A 20,184-nucleotide genomic window follows, 5' to 3' on the forward strand; every position below is an offset into this window, starting at 1 on the left:
TACATTTTCGTCCTTGTATTCTTACTATTTACATGTACTTTCTTTCATTGAAAATTACACATTCTTTTGGAGTTGGCTACGGTGCTATACGTAGCATAGAGAACCTCTGTGCAACGGCTCAATATTTGAATTTTGAAAATTCTAACGGTCGATAGGAACCGTTCAACATAATCTCCATTACAAATCAAATTTTACATTTTTTAGAATTTTCTTTTACTATTTTTTTAGGTAGGTAAAGAATCACTTGATCTGAAAATTCTATATTTTTCAAATCAAGTGAATTTTTACCTATCTAAAAAGTAGTAAAAAATTCTAAAAAAAATATAAAATTTAGTTTGCAAATACATATTCATATGGAGATCATGTAAACAGTTCGAATCGACCACTAAGATTTTGAAAACTCAAATATTGAGATGTTGCACGAAGTCCTCTGTGTTATGCGTAACATATTAGCATTTTCTCATTCTCTTTTACCAACTTTTACCAAGGTAGTTATTATGTCGGTACATATGGTGTACCGTACTCTGATACACCACGTTTGCTACGCCAAACAATATATATATATATATATATATATATATATATATTTTTTTTTTTTTTTTGGATGATTTTTCTGATACTCTAAGACTCGAGTCTCTGATACACTACAAAATTTAGTTTGTTGTACTTGTGGATATGATCTCATTCAAATAGACTGTACAATACATATACGTACATTCTACTTCCCTATACAACATCATACCGTGATGCTCCTTTTTTTCAGATAAAGATTGAGTGCTTCTTTTTTCATATCACTTGTGCCCATTTTTTTCATACATAAAATTTAATTTTGTGTCATCAAAATTAAAAATATTTTTGTTAATGACATTAAAAGGAATCAAATCACATGCCTCTCTGTATGCAGGAAATTCTTACAGACAGATTGCTTGCTTTTATCTAAATGGTCATATTTAAATATTAATTTTATTTTTTCAAAACTCAAATATTTTTTATTCTTTAATTATAACTGTTCAGATCAGAATAGAATTTGATTCCACATTAAAATCTGAGAAAAAGAAGCGCGCCTCAGTGTTTTTTTTTCCCTGGCTTTAGGATAAAGTACCTCAAGTCCCAAGGAGCTGAGAAACATTAATTAGAGAGATTCACATACGATATAATTAATTATAATATTAACAATGTTTGGTATATAAAATATATCAATTAATAATTACATGGAAGAAGTATGGCCTGTATGGGATTCAAGAGACCAAATTAAAGGATTTTGGATTGATCTACAGTGGCCTCACTGATGTGACCTTTTGTGGGGGTGTACCTCTCCATGACTCTATGTCATGCCACATCCCAAGATCTATCTTTCCATTCCATTCCATCCATCATCCAATTTCCAAAGTTAGCTTGGCGGTGGCGGACATAAACATCGTGGCACATCCGTTCTATAAATTTAGCGTGAGGCTATGCCGCAATGGTCCTACGCATAGCGCGGATTCATCCATACTACGGAGTAATTTTTTTGTTTTTTTGTTTTTTATATATTTTTACTATTTGTTTATAGAGGAGTGTTCAAATGTCTTCATTTTTGTGCTTTCACCATGTTTTTATTTTTAAAATGTTAATAATTCAAAATTTAAATTATAAATATCAAAATAAAATCGTTGGATGTGATCTATGTTATTTTCTCTCTGTGCTCATAAAAAATGATCACATTTCGGTTTTGTTTACTATTTTTAAAATGTTAATAATTCAAAATTTAAATTATAAACGTCAAAATAAAACCGTTGGATGTGATCTATGTTATTTTCTCTCTGTGCTCATAAAAAATGATCACATTTCGGTTTTGTTTACTATTTTTAAAATGTTAATAACTCAAAATTTAAGTTATAAACGTCAAAATAAAACCGTTGGATGTGATCTATGTTATTTTCTCTCTGTGCTCATACAAAATGATCACATTTTGGTTTTGTTTATATGTGAATCAATAAGTTGAAAAATCAATATCTAGAAATTATCCACATTAGTACGTTATTACAAACTCTGGATGACAACCAAAACAAGGTTGAAATATCATAATTTTTTACACATGCATAGATAAAATGATGTAGATCATATCCAACGGTTTTATTTTGAATTTTAAATTTTAAATTTTCAGTTATTAAAGTTTTTAAAAATTGAGGCATGATGGAGACACAAAAAATAGAGTTATTTGAACCCTTCTCTTGTTTAGATAGGTAGAAAATTATTATTTTATAGTGGTTTAGAATTTTCAGATCAAGTAATTTTATATCTATCTAAAAAAGTAGTATTTTTTTAAATATAAAATTTAATTTACAAGTAAATATTTATAAAGAGATTATGTTGAACAGTTTGAATCAACAATTATGTCTTTCAAACAAAAAATTTGAGTCCATAGTACGAGCCAATATGTGCTATGCATAGTACAGTAGCCTCACTCTTATAATTAAAAATATTTTTCTTCCATTCAAAGTTTTTATTAAAAAGTTAAAGAAAAATCAAACACACCCTTTTAGTGTATGAATTATAAATGCTTCTTTTGTTATTCCATAGTAGTTTTTATTCATAGTATTTTGTATTCATATTATGATGCAAGAATTATCATTTGATATGGTGCCAAAATATATGCTCTTTTTGTGTGGATTGTCGCGAAAATTGATAAAATTCATATTTTTTTTTATAAACTTAATAAATAAAACAGGTAATTTATAAATTTAAAATGAGTTCTGATTAAAAAAGATATAAATTGAGTAAATTTATCACTTATGAGCTTTAGAAATTTAGAAGGATAAATATGATATTATGAATTTTAGAGGTAAAATATAAATGAAGTCTATTACTAAAAGTTTTGTTCTAATTTATGAAAAATTAAACTGGACAGCTTCTTATGTTAAACGAATTTCCAAATTATGACAATAATTTGCAGGAAATATATTCATAACATTTTATTGCAACAGAAAATATATTTGTGATAAACAAAAGCACCTATTGAAAGAATCATTTGATCTCATAATTATATAATTCTTGGTCAATAACATGTCTCAATCATATGCATCAATCATTTAATATATGTCTGTTGTTACATTAAAAAATAAAAGAAAGAGAAAATTAGTATTTGGACAATGACTGAGATGGTGAATGCCAAAAATATAAAAGCCAATCTTGATTTTTTTTTTAAAATAAACAAATAAGTCGTTTTAATTTGATTAATGTGGAACAAGATTAATGGCCAACTATAGTTTTTTTTTTTCGGAAGTCCAAGGAGTAATTTGTTATATTTTAAAGTTTATGTCCAACTTAGCTATTATTTTTAAGGAACCAAATTTGTTTCTTTGAGAAAACTCAAAGTTCAAAAGTGAGCACTTTATATTGAATAAATCAAGTTGGTAGTCTCTACCATAATTTCAAAAATAGAGAAAATTCAAAAATTAAATTCTTGGAACTCTTTTCAAATATTTCATTCTTCATCCAAATTTCTTTAAACTCATCTATTTACTTTTAATTGCAATTATTTTTCAATTTTAAACAATTAGTGGTGCATTTAGTATAACAATCGATTGTTTCAACTTTCTAAATAAAAATATGAAACCATAATACGAATCTATATGTAATATGCATACTATCATAGTATAAACAAAAAGGAACTTAAGGAGTATAAACAAAAAAATAGCTCTGGTTTCTTTATTCTAATAATTCACTATAGCTTCACAGTATTTTTGTTTGGCATCATTTTTTTTTTTTTTGGTTTTCTGTTTTCTGTTTTCTTAAAACCAAGAAACACGTTTCTTGTTTTTTTTTTTTTTAATTTCTAAAAGTTTCGTTCTCATTTCTAACAAAGTAAACTGGACATCTTCTTATACTAAACCAATTTCCAAATTACGACAATTATTTGCAGGAAATATATTCAGAACATTTTGTTGCAACAGAAAATATATTTGTGATAAAACAAAAACACCTGTTGAAAGAATCATTTGATCTCACAATTACATAATTCTTGGTCAATAACATGTCTCAATCATATGCATCAATCATTTCTTATATGTGGACAAAAACAGAGACGGTGAATCATAATTTGATATTTACTCTTTAAATTAAATAAATCACAAAGCTATCTAATTTATCGACTTTGCTATTAAAACTCATTTTAAATTTATGAAGTACCCATTATATTCTTTATTAATGCAGATCAAACATTTCATATTAAGCATCGAACCAAATTTGGTCGCCCGTCTATTTGTACAAATTTTGATTAGTAGGTTTCAAACAAGGATTGATAGTTTCTAAAACAATTATATGATTTTGATTAGTAGGTTTAAAACAAGGATTGATAGTTTCTAAAACAATTATATGATATGATTTGATCAGTTGCCTCAGTCTCAGGCTAATTAGTGACAGGTTCTTTTGGTACAACAATAATTCATCTATGAAGAGATAGCAGCTATATATAATAAATGATTAGTTTCAATCGGTACTTGAATTCATTCATTCATTTATGCATGCATTCTATCTCCTATTTACTATTTAGTGTCGGTGGCAACCTAATATATTCCTCATTCATGACACAATAATTTGTATATGGTCCCAAATACAGTTTAAACAATAAAATGTGTCCCCACTTTCTTTAATTAAAATATTTTTACAAATTAATGGGTGTCCTCCTTGAATGAGCTATGGGTTATGGCCAGATATTTCTATTTATTTTTTTAAAAGTGGGACATTTTGTTTTTGTAAAGGTTTCTTTTGTCAAATTTTTCGCAAATAAATGAATAGTGAAGTATATGCACACGTTGTAGTTAATGTATATAATGTAATGATTAAGGGCGTGTTCGCGTGGGAGGAAAAAAAATTAGTTCAACGCGTACAGTAACCGATAGTTTATTTTGGCTCATATCTCAAACTCGTTCCCAATCCCATGTGTCCGCTGAACATGTCCTAAGGGCCTGTTCGGCAGAGTACTGTTCATGTGGGAAAAAAAAAATTCAGTATGATCTTTTCCCACGTAAACAGTAAAAAACAGTTTAAAAATTTTGCCAACCCAATCCTATTCTTATTCCAACAGACCCGCCGAACAGGTCCTAAGTGTATATTTTATAATGGATTCTAACAATGGCATATGATATATTGATATGAGAAGTGTTCATACGAGAAGTCTCAAAGTTGAAGCAACTGTTAAAAGCTAATGAAGGTGAAATTAAAAGCATGATAGTTGTCAATATATTACAATATATCAGTGTGTATTCTGCACTAGTGTTGTGAATATTTTACAATAATCAAGAATCAATTTTAGTTAATTATTATTTTGACACCTTAAAATTAATTTATTTTTGTTTGAAGCATTTAAAAATAATTATTTATGTTGTTATGAAACAAGTGAAAAAAATTGTAAGTGATGCTGCTATCTTTTTAGTTTAGTACTAAAAAAATTATATATATTTTCTTTTGGGTACAACATAATATGGAAAAATCAGGCAAAATACAAATGCACTCCATACACATTCCTGGCATGTAGTATTATTAAACAAAACAAAATGAGACAAAAAAATCAGAGCAGGCCTTCAGAAAACGGCCCAATAAAAAAAAAAGTGTAAATAAAATGTTGGCAGTAAATGATGACAAAAAAATAGAAGAAAATATTTTATGTAAATAAATAGATCATGAAATTCAATCCACTGAGCTATTTGTGGGCCATTTCATTTTGTTATTTTTATTGAAATGTTTTATTATTTAATCAGTACGGAAGAATGTTAATAGAAGACAAATATTTTGGGGGTTTACTGAATTTTTGACAATTGACCATTTTTTTGACCTGTTCAAACCATGCAACATTAAAATTCTAATAATAACATTATTTTGTATAGTTTTGTTTTCATTGAATTCTTATGATTCTGAATATTTGTTGTCAATTAGTTTTTTTTTTAAGTAATTGTAACTTTTGGCTTAAAAGTGGTACATCCACACCTAATCAGTGACATGGCATTACCTAATTTGAACTGCCTGAGCTGATTTAGCATATTCATAATATTTTTCATCAATAAAAGTAGTTGTGTATGAATTTTTTTAATGTCAATTATAAAAAATTAAAAATAAATTTTGTTGTTAATATATTCTCACAATAAATGTGGATAACATATCCAACTAAGAGGAGAGAAGCAAAGAGCAAAGAGAAAGAGGTCATTGTCAAGCCAGGTGGTGCATGTTTTTATGTATGGCTGTTATAGTCAAACAGTGAATGGCAGCTCTGGCCTCCATTTCTAAATTTAATTTCATCATCCCCACTACTAGGTTGTATTTTGACCCCACTTATGCATGCTCTTGTTAGTTTATTAATTATTGCTACTACTATATATATTTTTTAATTATGAACCTCTACTTATTTCTAAAAAAGTGCTTTTCTGTCTCATAGGTAATTAAAAAAAAAAGAAGCATAAAAGTTCTGGTAAATGATTTAGTAATTTTAATGTAGTTTTGTATAATACACTTAAATGATGACATATATATGATAAAAGAAAATTGTACATATCTCATTACCACTGACACTGAAGAAGCATACTATATCCAAATTTGGCTAATATAAAAATAAAATTGCAATTATTTCTCTTTTGCATACTTGGCTTTTTAGCCAAGTTTGGTGTCCCTAGTCAAGGGGTTGATTATGAAATTTGTCCCTTTTTAGGTCTAGATCTCAAATTAAAGGGGGGTGATCTAAAATAGGGACCTCTTTTGATTCTTCAAATGGGGACCCAGGTGAAATGCATTTCAATTAGGAACACAATTAAAACAAAAATAATATAGCATGCCATCACAAAAAAAAAAAAAAATTCTATTTTTTTCCAATTATAAATTTCCAATTTTATTTATCCTTTATAATTTTTTTTATAAGTGTTAATAGTTTTCAGCCCTATTTATAAGATAAAATTACAGTAATGTAACTTATTCAATCCCTAATCTCAATTAACAGATTCTGCCCTGCATAAGACACCAAATATTATAAGTAAATAAATTTACATACTTGCATTGGTTACTACTTTAAAAGCAATGGTGATGAACTCTTTAGTGGGATGTTTACTTGTGAAAGATTGAACTATTGATATTGATTGCCTCTCTTTCTCTCTCTCTCTTTCTTCCTGACAAGAAATGCAATTTAGGTAACAGATAATAGTGGATTAGTGGGGGTACCTATCTGCTTTTATGCGTTTGGGACAAAACATTAATTATACTCTTAATGCTTAACTTTAAAGAAATAAAAAAATTAAGTAATCTTCCAAATGCTCTAAATATTTGTTCTATTTAATGGATTTTTGTTTGTTATTATATCAGTTTATGTAGACTTAGAATATGAATTTTAAGTACCTCTGACTTGTTTTCTTTCTTTCTTTCTGTAAAGATCCGGACCGTCCGATTAGAATTCAGGCCAATTTGGTATGAGTAGAATGCACAAGTCCCTTTAATATTTGTGCAGATTTTGATTAAATGGTCCGAATCTAAACAAAAATACTCTGTTGCCTTGGTGATATTAATTAATATATAAGCCTACATAGTATGAATTAAGATAAGTTAAGAGACAGTATAATGATGATTTAGAGCAAATCCCATAACCTAATGACAGGGGAACAAACCTTTTGGAATCCCATCAATTTGCTTTTGTAGTTTGTTTTTTAACAAGAAAACACAGGGATCAGTGTTGATGAGGGGAATCTTTTATCCAATTGGCAGCCTTTGTTGAATTTTCACCAAAGAGAACTATCATCACAATTCAAAGCATGCCTACTCAAATACAAAGTTACTAACATGTGCTCATTCTTTTTACAAACCGGTAGCTTTTTTATTTTTATTTTTATTTTTTTTTATCAAGTAGATATAACTATAGTTTTGTATTGGATTTATATTAGAGGATTTATGATGTTTATATGGAATAATAGATTACATGCTGTGAACTTGTATTGCTTGTAGGGGTGCAAACGGATCGGATGCGGATCGGATAGTGGTAAAACCATATCCGTATCCGTTTAGAATGAGACATAATTTTATATTTACATCTAAATTATATTTTGATAATTTTTTCTGAAAAAAGTATATTAATAAAAAACAATGTGATTATGTACATAGAAGTAGACATGGGATCAAAAATAAATTAATTATCCACATATATAGATGCTATTATTATATATCTCACGTGTGATTGAAAATGAGCATTTGCTTTAATAATTAATTAGTGATGCTAATCATGGTTGTTTATGTCAAATACAACATCATTTTGACAAAATATTTAGAGGAATCTTGGATGGTACAAAGTTGATCAAAAGCTGTTAAAAGGGTAACTTGTCTTAGTTAAAGCAACCAATTGTCTAGCTAGCTATGTGTTCATTAGAAGAATATATTGATATGATAGGCGAATATATATATAATTATTATGTGTGGAGGTTAATTTGCCACAATTTTATTTAAAAAAATAACTTATTTATATGTATCCTTTGTAATACAAAATTAATACAAAATATTAAATGAAATTAAAATCTAATCCCATATTTTTAATATAAATTCCTGGCCGTGACTGTCATATTTTAAAATTTTAGATTGCAAATTGTATAATTCACCTCCACTAAAAGTGTATTCTTTAAGAAAAAAAAAATAGATTATTGTTTTAGCCAAAAGAAACCAGACCTTGTTGTTTGATCTCACTGAAAATAAATTAAAAAAAAAATGTAAGAAGAACTAGGGTGTTTTTAATCTCACCAAGGTTTCAAAATTTTATCGAATTTATTTCAAACGATCAATTCAAACCATGAGTCACTGTATTTTAAGAGTGATACATTTATATTTAAATTTTATAAATTTTCGAATAAATTTGTATAAAGTTGAGCGGTTATTTTTTTATAAGTTAATTTTACTGCATTTTTTTTCAACATTTTTTGAATGCATTAAAGTACTTTAACTTTAATGAATACATTAAACTTATAAATCTTTTTTCTTACAGCTTAACTTTATACTAAATTAATTTATAAATTTATAAATATTGCAAATAAATTCATATCTCGCAAAGCAAATCGATTTCAACAGTTTGAATTCATTGTTCAAAATCAATATGATAATTTTGGAATTAACCTCACCAGGAAAACATGATCAGCTTAAAAACACCATAATTATACTTCTTATTTGTATTGATATTAGCTTTAACTTCATAGATATACCAGAAAAAGTTAAGTATAATTCAGCTCATTTAAAACATTATCTTCCTTTACCAATTGCCCCATCGGAAACCTGACAAAGAGCAATCACAAAAGAAAAAAGAAAAAAAACTGCTAATCTGTACATGCCATGCAAAAAAAGCTTAATAAGCTGGGCTGACAGCGTGGGCCCACAATGACAGATAATTGTACGGAAAGGAAAGAGTTAGAGAGCGACTTGAGAATTTGTCTGTCTACCCCCAATTTTAATTTTTTGTTAGTTTTGTTTTGAAGCTATTAGAATGTCTTGCCCCACCTCTGTAAGGTTCCATAACTCTAGTTTTTGGATCTATCAACTATGTAAAGGAATATAAAAAAAAAAATGTACTACTACTCTCCTCTCCATTTCCAAATACAAAATGTGTCCAGTTTTGAATATCTCTCGAGATATGCACCGCTGTCTGCTGGCTTGATTAAAATTATATCGTTGCAATGTGTCTAAATCAACTTAGAAAAATATGTTGATAATTAATTTTAGGTCTAATGGAAAAATGCAATGTTTTATATGTAGGAGATTGCATATTTGAAATCCGAATAAAAATGTTCTTGTGGATATTTAACAATTAAGTGATTTGACCGCTATTTTTAGAAAAAAAAGAGAGAAAAACTTAGAGAAATAAGTCATTTCATATAGCTCGATGCAGGTACAAAGACATAATTTGAGCGTATAGATATTAATATGCACATAAGTATTTATAGGACTATGATATTTTTTTTTTCAGAAAAAAGTATGAGAGTACTTCAAATTATTTGAAATATTATGCAATACATTACAAATTTAAAAAATAAAAAGGATCAATATAATTTAAGAATGTCTATATATTATAGTACTCAAATCTTTGAATATTTTATATGTGGATGATTCTTGATTTGAAAAGACAGGACATCTCCATTGGAGAATTAATGGAGATAAGAGAGATAGCATATAAAACAGAGAGGATTATGAATTTATGATTGGGAGAACTGGAGAAGAAGAGACGAAATAACAATATGCAGAGAAACAATTATATCACACTGACCATGTTTCCAATATAAGAACATTGTGCTACTGTGTCACTGACAACCTTAGCTCATGGACTATCACTGCTAATTAATTTTCATATTCATTGTTAGCTTCTTTTTTCAGTCAATTAATTAGGTTGGCATTGGAATAATTTCAATTTTTATGGAATTGAATAAACTAATGTATAATATGTTAAAAATTTGTAGTTTATATAATATGTCCCAACCAACAAATAAATTTAAATATTGATAACATTATTTAATTTATTTTTCATCCCAGTCTTGCATTAAATGCCTCAAAATTTAATATATATCTTTTTTTAAAGAGAACATTGATTGTAGGAATCCATAATCAGTATATTGAATTTTAATTTTTAGAAATACTGATGCAAAAATAAATTGTGATAACTTGTGATATTAGAATCATGCTCCATATATATAATAGACAATAAATAATCAATAAGCATGACTATAATACAAAAATTAGTGCCAATGTACAGATATTAAAATTCATGCTTCATATTTTGAAGTCTGGCAAATAATTCCAAAGCAAGCAATTATGTTTGATACACTAAAACATAATTAGTGTCAAATTAATTTATTGGATAAAGACATAAATGTGAGGTGATGAAACACTATGTGAAAGTTTTATTAACTAGGAATAAAATATATTTATTAGAGCAAAAAATTAATGTTATAAAATGAGGCAATTTCTATTAAAATAAATATTTTCTGCAACAATTTTGGGATAATTTTTTTTCTTCTAAATGCTAAAATAATACACGATAAGCCACGTGATATTTGATGCAACGAAACTCAATAAATTATATCATTTAAAGTTTTATATGAAACTTTAGGCTCACAAAACACATATTAATTTGTATTAAATGATGAGATATAAGAATTATACATGAATCATTCAATCAAGATAAATTAGAAGTGAGAAATAAAATCAGGTGGATGGAAAAAAAATGATAATATAGCTATATAATACTTAGAAACTTAACCTTCTTTGTGTAATATAAATATTTCCGATAAAAAAATACAATCAAATAAAGGACTTATTTGTCAACAAATTTACCTACAGGCAGGCTACCGGGTCAGGGACCCGTTATAAACCCATTTTAAGAGGATCTTCACAAAGGATCCCGGACCGTACCTTTTAACAGCGTTGCATTTGAGGGACCAACACCAACTTCACATGTTATGAATCATGAATGTGTATGGAATATGGATTCAATTAAAGTGATGAAACTCATGCATTCTAAAGTAAAAGAAAAATAATCCTGTTAAGCTTTCGTTTTAAAAAAAGAAAATATTCTGCTAGGATACTAGACACTTCCATAGCATAGATCCGAATCTACATATGGTACGGAACAGAAGAAAGAAGTGCGGTGTCTAGTAGCAAATCATCGGTACCACATTTACATGTATCAATAAAGCTAAAGCAAAAGCACAAATGCACTATGGAATATGGATAGTACCAATATTATTACAACCCCTTTTACCTTGACACGTAATATGACACTATGACATTGATACCATGCATCTCCTGTATAGATCACTATCACAACAGTACATGGTAGTGCCATTTCATTTTTTCAATAGAATTTCATCAGATTATTAAAACCAGTATAGATCACAATAAATGCAACGGTGGAAAATAAATTTGTAGTTGCATGAAAGTACAAAATAAATCAAACAAACCCAATATACTGCAAATTAGAGTGTTCAAACAGTCGGTTCGGCTAAAATTATATTAAAATTATCAAATCAAAATTTTATTTGATTTCAAAAATGTAATCGAACTAACCAAATTAAACTTGTTAACCTAAAATAACAATCGAAACAAAAAATCAAAATAAATTTTGATTTATTTGGTTGAACCGAAATAAGAGAGTTAAAATTTCAAAAGATTAAAACAAATACATGTAATAATTATATAAATAAATAAAATAAAATCTGATTATTAAACCAATACAGATCACAATAAATTAATGGGGAAAATTGTATAGATTTGAAAGGAAATAATGACTAAACTTAGAAATTTTGGCGGCAATTTTAAAATTTATTCATTGGGACTTTCAAACAGAGATGTGTAATCGGAAAGTATTTAAGAGCAAGATAAGGTTGTTCAATATTTTATAATGAAACATAATTTTATATTCATTTCAAGTCATATAGGACCAGGCATTTTGTAGATGTCACTTAATATTTTTTATGGGTATTTTAGCAGATATCCATTCGTATAGTATATTTATCTTAAAAAAATATATTTAAACTTAATTTGCAGACGCATTATCTAGTATTTAAATAAGGTTCTATGGGTGCTATATATGTTCTTAACTTGAAATTTATATATACATGTGCCTCTTTTTCTTAATAAAATGCACCTTATAAATGTTAATTTTGTGCCTCACATGTTGTAGATTAATTGCCATGTTGCATGAATTTTACACGGAACTAATTTATTTGGTTTAGCAAGAACAAAACGCAACATAATAGTTTTATTAGCAATCATTGGGAGATGAGGAATCCTTTGAAAGATTGTATGAAAGCTATTTGACAATGCCATTTTTCAAGTTTTAATTGATTTGTCACCCCATCTTCTTATCATTAAACAAAAACATGATCCGTGTAAACGGATTTCTATCACTATTTGTAATTATTTTTTCACAATTAAAAATAAATAGTTCCAACAAAAAGTAGAAAAAAAAATCTTGACAATTTGAAATTACTCCGAACAAAAAAAAAAAGATCCAGTAAATTTGGGTCCAAGTCAACTTCCATTAATTTTTTGGTATAAATTGGAGTCCGATTTACCAATGATATAAATTGGGATTGGGCCTCCGGTCTCTGCCCATAAAAAGATACTTTGAATTTTAATAATATGGGCTGCACCTTGAGCTTGGGCCGAGATATAAAATTTAGTTCTTATCTGATTAGTGGGCTTAATAAATTTAATTCTCGTTTGAATCTCCGAGGTAAAATAATATTACAGTTTAGATCGGACCCGTCCGATCAGAATCCGGGTCGATATGATCCGAAGTGAAATGCCGGGCAATCCTTTAAAATTCGTGTCAAAGCAGATCGGATGGGTTGGATATAAACACAAAATTTATGCTACCTCAGCTAATATAATGAAGTCTTTTAATTCTTCCCTTCGCTCCTCTCTCCTCCGACTAACCCTAGAAGAATCGCCCCTCCCTTTCCCTCTCTCTCTCTCGCCTCCACATCGGAGGCTGTACTCTGCTCCGTTGACTTGCCCTCGTGGCATCTGTTCTTCTGACAATTCCACTCTCTTTGTTGTTTTGATTCTCTGGTGTACTGGTTTGCGTTTCAATTAGTATATATGTAAATATATATTTTTTTTTTCTTCTTCTTCTTCTTCTTCTTCTTGATTCTTGTTGAGTTTTTAGAAAAAACAGTAATTGTTGGCTTTCTAGTGGCTTGTATGCTTGTTCATTTTGTTGGAAATTGAAAAAGGACACTGTCTCTCTACTTATTTAATTCTTGCTTGATTCTTTGGAAGTTTGCTTGATTCAGGATTTATGAGGCTTTTTTCCCCCAATTTACGTCCCTAACCTGGACTAGGGCTTCTCTATTACTGAAGGGTTCTTGTTAGGATAATAGCATCCATGAAGCTGCAGCCATAGTGCTCGACAAAATGCCTAAGCTGGGTTACACACCTAATCTCTTCTCCTATAGCACTCTTATGAATCGGATTACTCGTCCGAGTGTGTTGATACAAGTGCTTATCCAAACATTGAGACGGTGGTGAAGTCAATTAAATTAGAGGGAAAATGTTAGAAAGGCCCTTGTATCAACAAACTCGGATGGTATAATGTTGTTCATAATTGCCATCCAGACGAGTTTATCCAGCAACTCAATAGGTAAGAAATAGATTGCTAGTCTAGTATAGATTTTGCGGTATAATTATGTAATATTCATTTGTAAGAGGGGCTTCATTGCGAATTGGACTGTCCGAAGCAGGAAATTGAAAGAAAATAAAATGAAAAAATAAACCAGCATGATATGCTACAATTGGTGATCCTGCACATTCTAATATCCTCCTTGAAGGATACCAGGTTGTTGTTTATGGTTCATTTATACAACAAAATTTCATTACCATTTACTTCTAGATGATCAATATGTATCTGGTAGAATCTGGTGATACCTGATCCGACTTTCTAAATATTGTTGATACCAGCCTATAATGCAATTAGACTTTAACAATCCAATATCAGAGAAAGCAAATAAAAGACTACGAAAAAAAAACGTGTGCATTATGGGTCAGTGGCACCAGTAGTTAATTTTACACTGGACCCGTTCAGCATTTGCTGTCGGGTCTTATGAATGCTAATTTGGATTTATTTTGTTTGATTTGTTTGTTAGGTGAATGAGGCTTTAGGCGAGATAGCTTCTACAGCTCAAGAACTAACACATGACCACTTGGAAGATAGTTAAACTTTATTTTTATGTTATTTGGAAAATGCATTTTTTACTTTAATACCCTTCAAAACCTGATTTGCAAACTGCATTCTGTTTCTAAAATAGATTTATATTCAGTGCCCTCAACGCCTTCCATTTTATTTATTATTTTCATTTTTTCCTCATCTAGCCACTTAACTAATAGTTGCTGGACTTGAGCTATTTGTTTGTACATATTTGAATAGAGAAAAACAAAAATAAGTTGTTTTATAATATTTTGGTATTTTGACAGAGGACTTTGAGAAATCACATCACAACAGTTTCAATTCATGTATGTCTTTCCATCTCAGCTTTATCAAATGGCTCTTAAGATGATTACTTCTCCTTTAGTTAAGATTGGATCAATGATTTAATTGAAATAAAATAATTCTTGTAAATCCCATGAATGTTCCATAAAGTGTGGTCTTTTCTTTTTTTGGTCCCTAAAAGTTTCAAAGTTCCCATTTTGTTTTTGGAACTTTCCATGTAAAATTGATCCTACCATCACCTTCATAAAAAGCTGGGTGATATAGGTATACACTGGAGGTTTAATTAGTAAAGCTTGCATATGTTTTTTGATTCTGATTTAAGTTCCTTCTTTCTATTATGAAATTAGATTATTTTGTGCACTTAATTTCAATTTTTCTGCAACTCACTGTATCAGAACTTCACAAATTGAGAAACTTTTGTGGGGTTTAAACACAGTGGTATATTGATGTTATGTTCTCATCTTCATTCTTAATTAGTCTCAGTGAATTGTTGTTTTATTTGAGCAAAGGTGTGATGGACAAAGTTCTGGCTGTTCTTTTCTTGCATTGAACAAATCAAATTCACTGTAAACTAATTCTCTTCAAATTTTTTATTTTAATACCACTTTAGTCCTTGTCGGTACATCTTGTATTATGTGAATATCACAACCACAACCAAGCCTTTAGTCCCACTCGTTTGGAGTAGGTTAGAAATGAAATTCAATCACAATCATACAATAAAGATAAAATAAAGATAATTAGTAATAAAGTAGTCATAAAATAAAAGTACTAAAAATAAAAGTGAAAGTGACAGTAATAATACTAAGAGGAGGAATGAAGTTACAACAATTTTTGAGTTACAACAAGTTACAACAAGTATTTTCTATATTTTTAAAGTCCAAATCGTCGATCCAAACCGTTAGATGTGATCTCTATAATAAAATGTGCTTCAAGACCAAATTTTACATTTTTTTGAATTTTTTTACTATTTATTAAGATGGGTACAAAATTCAATGGTATGAATTTGACTAATTTTTGTATCCATCTTAATAAATAGTAAAAAAAAATTTAAAAAATGTAAAATTTGGTCTCCAAGCACATTTTATTGTAGAGATCACATCTAACGGTTTGGATCGACGATTTGGACTTTGAAAATGTAAAAAATGCATGTTGTAACTTGATCCCTCCTTTAATACTAATACTAATATTAACTATATTTTACCTAATCATAGAGGTCAAAGTCCTAAGCTTACATTCTAGACTCCAAATTTATACTTATAATAAACTATTCCTAATTAATTTCTAACCAGCACTAGGTCATGGTTCTGTTACGTGGATCGCTAGTTTTCACGCGCTCCTGTTCAAAGCTGACTCTTTAGCTATATTCTACTCCTTCAAGTCTCTTTTTATTGTTTCGTCTCATGTCAATCGTGGTCGATTTTTGCCTCTCCTTGTATTATGTGAATATTAGAACGTAATAAATATTTGATTGGCCCAGGTGTAATTTAAGTTCTCCGTATTTGCGCATCTCCATTTTTTTTTCAATTACTTTATTTATATGTCTTGTTTTTTAGTTGCAGATGATCAATATGTATATGGTTGAATCTGGTGATACCTGATCCGACTTTCTAGAGGCTCATTTATATTCATTATTTGCGTTTGATCTGAATTCTTTCTATGATTTATTATTTGTATTACTACCTAACTTGGTGTGTTTAACCTCGACACTATGGAGATGTACAAATGATGTGTTTAAAAAATGGCCAGCAAATAGAGGCTAGCTAACTCCTAATAGGGAAGTAATTAAAAATATATATATAAATCATCAACAATTCAAATTAAAAATAGATGTCAAAGCTAAGATGACAACGCCAACGCAAACAAAAACGATGGTGTATGTGACTTTTTTTCATCGACAAACATATCCAAAAGTCGCCGTGTTAAGAACATTTGCTATCGCTTTAGAAAACGCAGGTGATACCGTTAAACGCGCAACGACACGCCAGTTTGTAACACTGTTATTTAAGAAATGCCATCGGTTGGTTACTTTATGCAATAGCATAGGTGCATAATGCCATTGGATCTGAGCCGATGGCAAAGGCCAACACTTTTCTTATCGGAGCGATAGGTAACGGTTCGGAATCCAATGATGAATTGTGATTTCAATCGATGGTAAAGTATTTTTCTCTAGTAATAAATACTAATTCCGCTAGCCTAATTATCTAATGCCTGACGCAAAAAAAGAAAATAATTATCTGGCCGAATTAATTAAATTTGTTGTACTTACAAATTATAATAGATTGCATTGCTCCGTCTGATTTTTTCTTTTAGCTGGCCTTGAACGGAATGGACACTACCGTACGTCCAGATTTTTTGTTTTTACCAGACGGGACGGATTTTACCGACCTGTATAATTTTCGTACTCTGCTTAATTAATTAAATTAGATTTAGTTAGCCTCTGGACGGGATAAATCAATCTGATTTACTTATATATCGAAATTCCATGAAATCAATTCCTTCTCTGATATTTTTTATTAATAAAAAATCGGTAATGACGTCTTTGTTATTTTTTGAGATTTATCAGAACGATGCCATTATTTATTTTTTAAATGCAACAGATCGATAAAGAAAAAATCGGACTACGTAGAACACGCTCTAGTCTAGAGATACGTAAAGAGTAGCTCCCATAGTTTTGCAGCTAATCCTTACATTACCACCCGGTTTCAGTTGGATGCTCCCGTGGATACTAATTTATATATTATATTATATTATATCAATTAGGTATGTGCATGATTAGCAAAATTGGTCACAAGTTGTCAATTAGTCAAAGGAGGAAGCCTCCGCTCCCGTGCCATATATGATACCCTTTGTCGGCGAGGTGAAAATGCTTCGAAGTTCGTGCAATGATCTTACTTTAGTGCAAGTAGCAAAAGAGACAAATGCATTATTGGCGAGTTAGGCTAATATGACACTAGTGTTATATCAAACTAAATAACACCACATCTTAAACTCTTAGATCTGCTTTAAGATTCGTACTATCCGCTTTTACTGTTCAAGCACTTCATTTTGTACGAATCTTAAAGCAGATCTAAGGATTTAAAATGTGGTGTTATTTAGTTTGATATAACACTAGTGTCATATTAGCCTAACTAATTATTGGCCTATTAGTTAAGATTGCTCGTGGCTTGGCGCGGTCAAATCGGGTTAGTCAAATTGGCCTAATAACTTTTTTTTGATGATAAGGGAATCACTATTAAAAAAATTACTTCGTGTAGGTTTAAATATAAATTAGTCATCCGTTTTCGAACCGATAGCTATTGTCACAATAATGAGGGTATATAATTATACCATCGGCTTAGAACCAATGGTGTTGAACATCTACACAATCAGTTGAAACTTGAAACCAATGACGTTGGGCATTCAGTGGATATCTGAAGATAGATAGTCTTGAAGTAGTTAGCAGCAGAGAAGCTGCTGAAGAAGCACAACTGGAAAGTACACCATTAATAGACAGTGTACATTTGCTTTGGAACGGGGAGAGACATTGTGGTGGTGGGGAGTCAGGATGGAATGGATGTCCTGATGAGGAGGTACTCGGTGGTTTATGTCCCCATGACCCCATCCTAATCTGAAAGAGTTGATAATCTCCTGTTATATATGATGGTACAGATTTATCACCAAGTTGGTTGAAGGAAAAGTCGTGGCCAAACTTAACAAAAGTTATCTTTGTGTATAATTGTGACAAGGTCTCAACTGTCTCTTACCTGCCAGTGTCACTTAATACTGCTGTGAACTGGTGTCACTGCCAGTGGACTCATTTGGAGGATTTGAATCTCTTGAGTGGCTGATAATTGATTCCTGCCCCAAGCTTAAAAGCCCAAATGCTATGGTCTTACCACCCTCTGTAAAAGGCCTTGAACTGAGATCATGCGATGGCCTTGTTGAAAAGTCAATTCCCAGTTGCTTGCAAAACCTCACTTCCCTTGAAACATTGAAAATAGAAAATTGCATGCCAACGATTGGTATCTATTGCAGTTGAGATCGCAAACAATCTTAAATATCTTTCAAAGTTGATATTTAAAAACTGTAGCAAGTTACAGTCAGTAGGGGGGCTCGAGTTAATTTATTGCATCTCTGCAGACAGTCACTATTAAGTTTTTATTGTTAAATCCTACTAGATTTGAAACTTTGTTTTTTCTAAATTAATTTATGTAAAATTTATTAAAATTGTAAATTATTGAAGTCAGAAAATATTAGATGGTATAACCAACTTTCTTTACAACATGAAGAAACCCTCTGAATCCCGAAATCAGGAATTCAAAATGCATTCATGAAATTATAGTAAAATATAAAATAGGAAATTTGACATTGAAAACAACTTAATCTGGACCTCACATTTAGAGTGCACATGTCAAGCTCTAATTTATGTAAGAGGCTACATGCTCTTTCTCTTCTCTCAATCGCTCTCTTGATCTCTCTTATTTCTTCTGTTTTGGTGAGTTTTTGTATTTTGTCAAAATCAGGTCAGATAAAGAACTGAGATATGATCAGAATTTATGGAACAATTTTAAATAAAAACGATGAATTTTAAAGTATGTGTCAATTTACAAGCATACAAGCATCGGAGAAGGAAACAACGAGAAACATTCTTAATAATTTGGATCATGTACCAAACACATATCTTGCATCAAAAAATAACTTGTTGTTGTGGTGGTCAGGATTTCATATCGGGTGAGAGCAACTCCTCAACCCGTTAGTAACAATTTAGTTCTTTTGGAAGAAATTGTGAAAGATTTTAATAATTCCTTCATGAGACTTGCTTGTAATTAATCCTCTCTAGTACATTTTCCTCCACTGGTACCAGTCAGTACCAGTGTTATGTCCTTGTACTGGTACGGTTAATTCTGAGTATGGGTGTACTTTAACAAATTCGTAACTATTTATTGTCGAAAGGGTTAAAGAAAAAAAAAAAAATTCTAACATACGGTTGTCTCGGGCCGTGTGAAAAAGAAAAAAGAAAAGAGAAAAGAGAAAAGAGAAAAGAGAAAAGAAAAAGAAAATAGATCTCTTGCTTGGGCCTTTAAATATGAAAAATATGGGCTGTCTTGTACTTGGGCCGAGATATTACATGGATGTCTTATCTGATCAGTAACTCAAATTTTGAGTTTACATCTTGACCATCTGATCAGAATCCGGGCCAATTCGGCTCTAGGTAGAATGCCCTAGATCCT

At 30.0% G+C, this 20,184-nt stretch overlaps 1 long non-coding RNA gene across 1 annotated transcript; it reads left to right on the forward strand.

Moving 5' to 3' along the window:
• Positions 1 to 13,418: 13,418 nt before the first annotated feature.
• LOC144544750 (uncharacterized) lies at positions 13,419 to 15,287 on the forward strand. The gene is made up of 2 exons (XR_013508333.1): positions 13,419 to 14,128; positions 14,631 to 15,287. It is a non-coding gene; the product is annotated as an uncharacterized LOC144544750 (long non-coding RNA).
• The last annotated feature ends 4,897 nt before the right edge of the window (positions 15,288 to 20,184 follow it).

The sequence above is a fragment of the Carex rostrata genome, chromosome 27 (assembly GCF_964058835.1).
Source record: "Carex rostrata chromosome 27, lpCarRost1.2, whole genome shotgun sequence".
NCBI lineage: Eukaryota > Viridiplantae > Streptophyta > Magnoliopsida > Poales > Cyperaceae > Carex > Carex rostrata.